This window comes from Limulus polyphemus, unplaced genomic scaffold (assembly GCF_000517525.1).
Source record: "Limulus polyphemus unplaced genomic scaffold, Limulus_polyphemus-2.1.2 Scaffold238, whole genome shotgun sequence".
In the NCBI taxonomy this organism is placed as follows: Eukaryota; Metazoa; Arthropoda; class Merostomata; order Xiphosura; family Limulidae; genus Limulus; species Limulus polyphemus.
The window spans coordinates 770459-781235 of record NW_013665848.1 but is presented as its reverse complement, the minus strand read 5'-3'; the positions used below and the strand labels follow the sequence as shown (position 1 = coordinate 781235).

The window sequence follows — 10777 nt, the reverse complement described above, 5'->3', positions numbered from 1 at the left end:
GGTATGTTGTCTTGTCCAAATAACACGGTGACAGCTGTGAATTCTGATTAATATCGATTTGCAGATAGCTCTTCTTACAAAATAACCATGTTTGGTCAGTCTCCTATTCATTGCTATTATGGATACCCTGGAGTGAATGTGATAATACCATTCCTGTCTTAAAGAGTTGCAAGACTTTTTTTCGTGTTAACCTAATCAAAACACGTTCATCTCGGGCAGTAGTTTTTCGGCGTCTACCAGGAGACTTTCCTGGAATAACGTTTCTTGGTGTCCGATGACGTTTCAAGATTCTGGATACAGTACACTGGATGTATCCTACTGTTCTGGCAATGTCCGTTTGCTTCATACCATTTCTAGACAATCGAGCAATTGGATCTGTTTTGAAAAAGATTATACCAAAAACAAACCCCTTTTATACAAAACAAGTGTGTATGTGTGTTTTGACGAATAAATGCACCAAACAACTTGTACAGACTAGAATAACAACTCGTACATGTTTGTCCGATCGTATCCTACCTTCTCTGTTACTACTCGGGTATTTACTCAATAAGTACTTCATGCATGTAGACAATAACATCAATATAGAACAGTATGCAAATATTTTGACAAAGACTGTATCTATTATTATCCACGATACGTATTAAGAAATTAGAAAATTATATTTAACTTAACGCCTAAAACAGGAATAATAAGTTAACTTGAGTTGATTAATTTTCTCACGAACAACACATAAAAAGGTCAATAAATTCAATTAGTTCAACTATATATGTATTTTTTAAATTCTTATTTCAAACGCATCGGGCAAATAGAAAACGCTATTACAAATTTCACAATTCTCGTTCTTCAAAGTAATACTGGAAGAGAGAAAAAAAGAAAGGTAAACAAAAAGCCTAGTGAATGTAAACGTTTCAACTTTGTTTGAGCGACTCTTTAGTTTTAAGAAGCAGAATAGTTGATTGAAAACTAGGTGTTATATTGTTGGTGCAGAAAACGTAACATTGTTGATGTTAAGTAAGCCATAGTAATTTATTAAGTTTAAACTACAGTTTAACTGTAAAACAATACCAAATACAATGACCGAAACAAAATGTTATTGATTAGTTTAACGCCAAGCCACATTGGGCTATCTACTGTGTCCACCACTAGGAATCGAACCCCGGATTTTAGCGTTGTAAGTCCTTAGACTTACCGCTGTCCCATCGGCGAACCGAAATGTTATTGGTAAAGTGCAAAGTTAGATTGTTAAAATTTTTTAATTTAACTGTATAGTTTAAATGATGTAGAGGGCTCATAGTATTCGATAAACTACAACCTTTTCACCTATCGGACGCCCCCCCCCCCCGTGGCACAGTGGTATGTCTGCGGACTTATACTACTAGATATCGGGTTTCGATACCCGTAATGGGCAGATCACAGCTAACCCTTTGTGCAGCTTTGTGCTTAATAACAAAGAACAAGGAAAAACCTATCGGACGTTTAAAGAATTAATCATAGGAAATAAAACATTAATAATGAACTGATTTCCAGTTGTTATTCTACGAATAATTATAAAATATCTAAATATTTTTATTCGATTATTTTTTCTTGAAATGTTATAGATAATTTAGGAACTTCACTGATCATGTTATCCTGTAAGTCAAGAACAACTTCAGATTCACAGAGTTCTGGACTATTTCAGTTGATTGTTTCAACGGTTAAGTTTTAACAGTTTATTTGTATGTAATCAAAATATAACGAATGTTACCAAAATTAGAAATACCACGAAGTCAACAATAAAGTCAGTTTATAATGAAATCACACTAACAAACACTCAGTTGTCACCAAATCTACTCAAAACCTGAAAGATTATAATAACGAGATTATTTAGATTAAGTGTAAACTGGTCAGCATGTTGATGATTTATCCATAGTTCTTTTGATCTTTTTTTTTTATTTTTTTATCCTGGACCAACTGTGGACAGATCTTGCACACCTTATGATTACAACCTCAAGCTTAACCACGGTTTTATGGAGGTTCAACTTAAGCTTAACTAGTAGGAATTCATTTGATATATAAATGTTTTGATAGTTCTGTATTGTTGAATACGGGTATCAGAATGGCTTGTAGTGCCCAATACTGAACCAATAGGCCTTTATTTTTTAATCTTCTTATATCCCAGCCAAAAACCTGACACATGCCGACAAAGTAGACACTTATGAAGAGTTACTGCACCGTAAGAGTTATTACCTTGAAGCATTTTACAAACCACTGCACTTGAATACCTCGAGTCTTACACTTTTAGTTATCATTCAACACAGGCCAGTGATTGCCGGATAGCGTTACTGAGGTCATTGGAGCTTAACACCTGGATTGAAAAGTGGTCAAGCTCGAATGTAGAATAACACATATTGAGTGACATCCATAGTTTGGTATAAACAAGGTCTTTGAAGGGTTTGAAAATCAACAATGTGTATTATTCACAGGAACTACCATCAACAATGTACAATATTCACAGGAACTACCATCAACAATGTATAATATTCACAGGAACTACCATCAAGAATGTGTAATATTCACAGGAACTACCATCAAGAATGTGTAATATTCACAGGAACTACCACCAACAATGTATAATATTCACAGGAACTACCATCAAGAATATGTATTATTCACAGGAACTACCATCAACAATGTGTAATATTCACAGGAACTACCATCAACAATGTATAATATTCATAATTGCCATTCCTCATACTTTGCCACGTGAACTTGTACGGTTGTAAATTTGACACACGCACTAAATAAATTAGTTTCCACTCAGCATTTGACAGCGTTATTATTACAACTATAGGTTTAGAGTTAGGTCAATCCTGAAAGTTTTTCTTTTTTTTGGGGGGGGGGGCAAGTCGATTAAAAATGCTGCGTGTGTGTATTACTAATTCTTAAACTAGTTCTAAAAGTTTGCTTTTTTTTCGTAACAAAGAATTTTTATCCCGGAAAAACTGAAACGCTCTCATAAAAAAATACATGCCAAAAGACTAGACTTTGAGACTTTAAATACACCTTCAGTGCGTCATTATCACAATACGTATCTAGACGAAATGTGCTTGAGAATGCTTAAACATTTCATAAGCAAGAAATCAAGTGTAGGTGACATGTTCACAAAAACAATGAACAAAGAAACAAGAAATCTGGGATGACATGTGTGGTAATCCAGTTCAAGCGAGCATGATTAGGCCCAGCAATTCCAATATGCCGGCGAACGTACTATCTACGGAGCTAAAGGGCTAACCTACTAGCAGTAACGTAAACACGAAGAATGTTTAGAATCACTCTAAAGAAAAGAATAGCACGTGAGGTGAACACTTGGCCAACATGTTGAGCATAAATATCTCTCTTTCCCTTTTAACGATTTTAATCATGTCTTTACGTTATTAGAGTCTTTCACGCTTTAGTTGAATTTCTTTGTTATTGGTGAGCGAATCCAGAGTTCGCTTCTCATTGCTGCAAAAAAGCGCTTTGCGGTCCATAGATACTCTACCAGAGTAATGATCAAAGCCCACTATTCGGTTAGATAAAGGTAGCCTTAGAGTTGTTACTGTAAACTAGTCTGGCTTTCTTCTAGTCTGTAAGTTCCAAATTAGGGATAACTACGCACAGACAGTTCTCGCGTAACTCTGCGCGAAACTCTCAAAATCACATAAATAAATGAGCAATCTAAACACAGCCTTTTACACAGGCCATTATACGATAAATTTTGACTCACAGTAATATGTCATAATCACTCTCTTACCGTATGTAGTAGATAGAACTACGAACGTTTTTTAAAAAACTGATTAAAAAACGGTACTTAAAATCCGCTATTTACTATCCCATGTTGGTGTGAACAGTGGCTAAAATATATGTAAAATAAAATAAAATTCATTATGTTTAGACTTCGATGTTTTTTGGGACTATAGTGTTCTTTAGCTATTTAAAACTGCTTTTGGAAACAGAAAAGTATACGAGAACAATAATAAATCTCACAACCTAACAACGTTTTCTAAGCCTCATTACATTATGATTTACACAACGATTATACTTAAGTATAATCAACAATCTTGTTTGTACAACGGTTCTCATCAGAAGGAACACTATAGGGCTAGAATGTCTTATGAAGTTCAGAAACAGTTATATGTGAGATAATAGATTTGTTTCTGTAAAACGTTTCGTCTCTGACAGCGAGTTGACGGTCAATCCCACTATTCGCTGGTAAAAAAATAGCCCAAGAGTTGGCGGTGGGTGGTGATGACTAGCTACCTTCCCTCTAGTCTTACACTGCTAAATTAGAGACGGCTAGCGCAGATAGCCCTCGTGTAGCTTTGCGCGAAATTCAAAACAAATAAACACAAAGAAGTTAAACCGAAGTCACAATGCCTTAATTTGTACATAACTTATGATTGCTACTTCTTATGTTCTAAATGATTATGTTTCAATATTTTATGAACTTCGTTTTATATATATATTTCTATAATTGTATTAATATTTAGTATAATCAAATGTAACACGTTGCATTTTAAAAGTATCAAGTATTTAATCTGTCTGTGTTTGAGAAATGCTAATGGGGCTCCTGTAACAATCATCTGTACACTAAATGCTAATATAATTTTTCCTGAAATAAAGTGTTTAGAAATTTCAAACATAATTTGCATAAGTGTTGTAATTTATGATCATGTATATGTCCTGTTTCCATACTATTTATGTTGCACGAATCAAGTACGCAAGCAACTCTGCTTAAAAAAGACGTCATTTTCTATATTATTAACATATGCTTCTTTTAACCTGTTAACGTGAAGATACGATAATTTTGCTTTTGTGTATATATATATATATATATATTTGTTTCCATTGTCATCTCATTACAACTCATCAAGTGGATTACGCTAAATTTTCTTTCAGCTGTTATTGTTTAGAGGATATTGCAGGTTGGTCATTTCTATGATTTCTAATATTGTGAGGTTAAATTGTAGTGTTTTAATAAAGGTCATTTAACGCACAGGCGAATGAAACCTCGCGGATTTTATTTTTGTATGTAGTTTTTCAAATTTTATTAGTTTTGTTTTAAAATGTAAGCGATTTAATTAAGTAAAAAGTTCAGTTTATAATTCTCTTCTTTAAATGTTTTTTTTAGTGGTTTTCAGAATTACTCTTTTGTTTTAATAATTGTATGAAGAATAATCGAAGTCATAGGCCCCGCCTTGCAATTGATAATATTTGTTGTAGAAATACATCGTGAAAGTTATGGGGCACATGTCTAGTGAGGGTTGTATACATGAGACACCAACAGGTTACTTACAATAAGATGACATTCGGTCAGGGGAATGTTGAAAGAAAAAGTGGTGATGTTGAAAAAGAACCCTCCGTTTCACTAGATGTTGGAAGCTTTGACGTACCGGATATTAGCTTTGTGTGTATACTTGCTAACCAGTTATTTATGGATAGATGCTAGGTGTGGACCTCTTGGGTTGTCAGTGGGTGCTGGGCGTGTACACAAGCGGCAATGGGGGGTGAGCTAGCTACAGACAAGATGCTCACATACAAACCTTAGAAACTTTTCGTAGTCACGCATTCCATAGAACTCAGAAAATCAATGGAAAGCACCTTGTTGTCTTGACGCCCAAGGGTGCAGAACAGACGTATGGCAGCGCTATAATGAAAGAGCAGCAGGGAACCTAGGCCCCCACGAACAACTAGTATTGACACCATGGTAAACCTAGCTGCTAAACCTCCTATTTAATACTAATAGCAAGTTTCTCTGACCTCAGCAAGCTCTCAACAAGGTCTGGACGACTAAGGCATAGTAATACTTTTATTCTTAACCAACAACGAGAAACAAGATCTCAGAGGTCATAGTGCTTACGATGTTCATAAATTTTACCCAACATTTATCTTTACTATAGAAGCAATATTTTATTATGTTACCTAAATGCTATCAGGGTAAAGTTCACACGATTTTAACTTGCTATAGTCTTGGCGTGTTTCATACTGCTAGTTAAATAAACGCTAATCTGGTACTTGGTCAGTGAATTCTACCATTCAATTTTACAGGTACAAACAATAGATAAAAAAATTGCGAGACCTCCCAGAAGTCCCCCCCCCCCAAGTTATGTGCTTTAAAGCATTTTTTATAATTATACTTATTATATTACTATTAATACTGTGCTCATTATATTTTCTTAGATAAGCTCATCATTCAAATATTATGACTTCTTTGAAAGTTTTTAAACATTACTTTTATTTAAGCGTTACGTTAACAAAAGTGTATTAAATATAAAAAAACATAAAAAATGCCAAATAAAATAACTAATTCCTTAAATGTCTTTAAAATTTATTAGTTGTACGATAGAAAAAGTACATTAAAAAAAGAGGATCCAAATGCCATTAATTTAGGTTTTTTAGAAGAATGTAAGACAAAAGAAATACGCACCAATCGAAACATTTCTTGCGATTACCCTCTTACTGGATATCCCTTGGGCAGTGAAAGCCAACTATTTAATACGGCAATAATAGACTAACTATTGGGTTTACAACCAATCCTTTGTCAGGTAATGTATTGTGACAGTCTTTTCGAGACAACACATGGATTGATATCAACGTGAGTCGTTATTCATTTTTACATTTACCTACGTCCTGGCACGTGCAGGATTACATCAGTGGTTTCGAGTAAAAAATAATAACCTAGAATCTCTGTTTGGCCAGTCGTATATTTAAATGTAATATCAAAATCATTGGTAGTAATAGGAAAGTCCAGGAATATGGATTAGCAATGCTCATTAACAGGAAAAACAAGTCTTATTTAGACTTGGATGATATTCTTCATTATACAATTTATTAAACTATATATTACACTAATTAATGCAAGGAAAGCAGCAATATCACTATTAAAAAATCGAGTGAAATACCTCGAGAAAACAGCTCGTCCTTATTCATGGCAGCAAATGACAATACTAATTTCACAACAAGGAATACTTAAGTATAATCAACAATCTTGTTTGTACAACGGTTCTCATCAGTAGGAACATTATAGGGCTAGAATGTCTTATGAAGTTCAGAAATAGTTATATGTGGGATAATAGATTTGTTTCTGCAAAACGTTTTGTCTCTGATGGTGAGACACGATCACTTACAAAGGTACGATACATTCAACTTGCAAATACATCCAATCAAATAATTGGGTTCATGATAATAGCTCCCTCTAGTTTTAAAAGTAATTAATTTAGTACAAATATAATAACGTTCGTGATGTTTTACTAATGTTAGGTTTTAATTCGATGATTATTTGTTGCTTCCATATTTTTTTCTTTTGTTTGTATTCTTCTTTGTATTCAACACTGTAATATTTTTAAAGCTTATTTCGTGTTGTTTTCAATCATATGATCATTTATGTTTGGTTATTTACGTTTTCCGTGTTTATTGCATCTAGTCTTTATATTCGTACCTGTTTTTTCTATGATTCATCAAATCGTTACTTACTTTCATTTTAAATTAACTAATCAATCTCCAATGAATCCGATTAAAGCTTATATAAAGGGTTAAGTACATTATATTAAAATTATTTCGAATATGTAAATTATTAAACCATGTCAAAACCACACCTGATATAAAGTCGCGGTAGGACGACATGTTTCAGAGCTTAGGTAGAGTTGTGCCCCTGAAAAATTTATCGATTTGGGGAAAGGTATATAACAGCTTTCTCCGATGCAAAACATCCATACACTCAAATCATATAGACGTGTTCAGATCGAAGATTCGAAATTGTTAATATAGGGATATGTATTTAATGACGTTAGAAAACAAGGAAATATGGATCAACTTGGGACACCAGGAACATCCAGAAAGAGACCTGCAACATGTCATACTCAGTTGTTGTAGGCATAGTGCGGCGTCTTGTGACATGTGAGAATCTATAAACAGAAAAGTCAATGGCTGCGCCTATGGAATTTTGTGCAATGAGACTATTGAAACGGACGCTGAATGGCTTATGGAAATTATGCAGGAAAGAAGGGAGTGCTTCAGACATAAGATTTTATGATGGAGTTTATACAATGAAAACTACGCTATGTGTCTATTTTCAAGACGCATAGTCGTCAGGTAGAGCATGACCGGATGTGGCGGCATGGACTGTAACGACGTGGTAAGACTCCAAAATAGTTTTAGTACAACGTACTCAAACTCTGTATATGTTTTGGATATATGTTTCTCGACTATTTATATATATATATATTTATATAGAATATTATAGCGTTTCATTCAATCCCCTTCACACTGAACACGTTCGCCCTTTCAGCCGTGGAGTGTTATAATGTTACGGTCAATCCTACTATTCGTTGGTTAAAGAATAGCCCCAAGAGTTGGCGGTGGGTGGTTATGACTAGCTGCCTTCTACTCACGTAGTGTAGATGTAACTTCGGATAGCTGCTTTCTTACTTTTATCACATAATTACTGTTCTAAACCTAATTTTTTCCCCCTTTGCATGTATGAGAGTCTTTTCTTTTATCTTCATCCGTGTGTTGAACTTGACATGGACACCTTTTTCTGCTGATTAACTGAAAAGGACGACATTGATGGTGTCTTTTCTGGTGGATAGCAAGATGCATAACTTGCGATTCGTAACTGCATTCATTTCCATTAGAATTGTGGGTCTAGAAGTGATTCTTACTGTGAAGGATACTGTTAAGGCATGCCAAAAAGAGTGAGTAGTTCCAGGAAAGTTGTCTATGAATATGTTACTGCTTGATGAATGTAGAATTTATCGGAAATTGGCTGACAGATTCGCAGGGGGTCTAAAAATCACACTTTCTAGCTGTTCCTACAACTGTATCATTCTGCTTTTCAATATCTTTATGCTATAACCCTTACGCTAGTAACTAGGTTTGTATATTCCACTAATCCTTGTGTTGTGACAATTTTTACATCCGGAAATGCTTGTATTGAAGATATATTTTTTACTTCCTGAAAGTCGACAGTTTTAGTTTCTTGGATATTTGTAAGTCTATTTTAACAGTAGTTTGCACGATATATTGAATAATAGTGTTCTTAGAATCCACGATGTCTTCCACAGCTTTCTGCATAATTATGTTGATTTCTCCTTTAATTAATGTTTGACATTTCTTAAGCCTGGCGTCTAGATTCTTTCACTGTTCTTCTTGAAGTTTTGTTTTTCAATATCTCTTAAGTTTCTTGTCACGATATTTTTCCGCTTAAAATTTCTCACCATTTTTGATCACCATTTCGTTTTATAATTGAATGTATCTTTCCATGTTTCTTGTTTTTCCTTCATTTTTTTCATTTCATACTTGATCACTGCTTTTCTAAACATCTAGTCACATTAATTAATTTTTCTGTCACGATCCTCTGCCTTCCTCTCTGAACTTGCACGCCATTTTGGAATTTGTTAAAATATTTTTGATCTCTAATGGTAATTAGCAAATAACATTAATTCGGCTTTTAACCACATTATGTTAAAACTGATAAATTACTCAGAAACGTATGAAGAAATAAAACTCCGTGATTTACTGAAAAAAAATACGAATAATAAAGTTGTAACAACAAACTCGTAGTAAAATACGGTGAAGAAACCTGTTGAAGTATCAGTTTTCTAGAACTTTTCCTCTCCTTCTAGAATATTCAAATGCTTTCAGTAGGCAACACTATTTATCAAGCGATCCAATCAATGCTTATGTTAATTAAACACTGCATGAAACATGGCTCGTAGTTGTCTTATTTGTAAAGCATTATTGAAAATATGAATCAAAATAGTTACAAAATAATATGATAACTTTACTGCAGATTATTATCTAAAATTAGGGAACTTCTACCAAAACAACTAACAAACTACTTACGTAGGGCAGATTTGGCATTAAAGGACCAGACTAAGCTATATCATATGCTGCATACTGGCTTAACAATTAACATTTAAAATTAATTTTTAAGAATGTGTCAAATGCAATGGCACACCGGGCAATCCGCCCCTGTACTTATGTAGTAATATCGTTTATTTGTTGGTTTCTTGTTAAGCGCAAAGCTACGCAATTGGCTACTTATGATACGCCCACCACGGGTATGAAAACCAGGATTTAGGCGTTATAAAACCTTCTAACTTCCGCTGAGCTACTGGGAGATATATCTTATATTAATTATTCACAAAATTTTCTAGAGTAAGTAATATGCAGTATAAAGCAGATATCGAAATATCTTAATCTTTCACATGTGGTACGTGTTCAATTATAGGATAAGACTGTACAATGTACGTTAAAATTCAGTTATGTTCGTTAGCACCATTTCAATTACTGCAAATGTTGTGTGTGTTAATATGGAGGTCACTCAAAGATTATTTTAGTTCTCAAATACTGAGATTTTTATTGTACTACTTAACTATATCATAATAGCCAGATCAGCTATCGTTGGAATAATGTGGATTGTATGCTTTCATAAGTTAATTTGAGTTCTGTTTATATAATTAATGTAAGCTTTTTTAGTGCAATTTTACTAATGACAACGTGTAAGGGATTATTTACCAGTCACATGGGTTTGGGATTACGCTAAATGTTAATATGTTCTCTTTCAAAATTTGATTGACTTATAATTAAGTTTAATAGATTTTGTTAGTAGCTTGCTACTGCAGATTCTGTTTTACAGATCTAATCGTTTCAATGCGCTTTAATAAATATTCCTTTCTGAGATTGTGGTACATTTGCAGTTGCACGAAGGGGAAGTAAAGCTAAGTTTAATTTTACGATATTTCTGCTAGTGTAAAAA

The 10777-nt window shown here is 33.8% G+C and overlaps 1 protein-coding gene and 1 long non-coding RNA gene across 2 annotated transcripts in view; one reads left to right on the top strand and one right to left on the bottom strand.

The window, feature by feature from the left end:
- Positions 1-10777, bottom strand: part of LOC106478649 (sonic hedgehog protein A-like) — a 64220-nt gene that overhangs the window by 18517 nt on the left and 34926 nt on the right. The window lies entirely within an intron of this gene.
- Positions 183-10777, top strand: part of LOC111085106 — a 14633-nt gene continuing 4038 nt past the window's right edge. Inside the window, exons 1-2 of the long non-coding RNA XR_002609957.1 lie at positions 183-310; positions 5391-5392. This is a non-coding gene — a long non-coding RNA (uncharacterized LOC111085106). The remainder of the gene's footprint in view (positions 311-5390; positions 5393-10777) is intronic.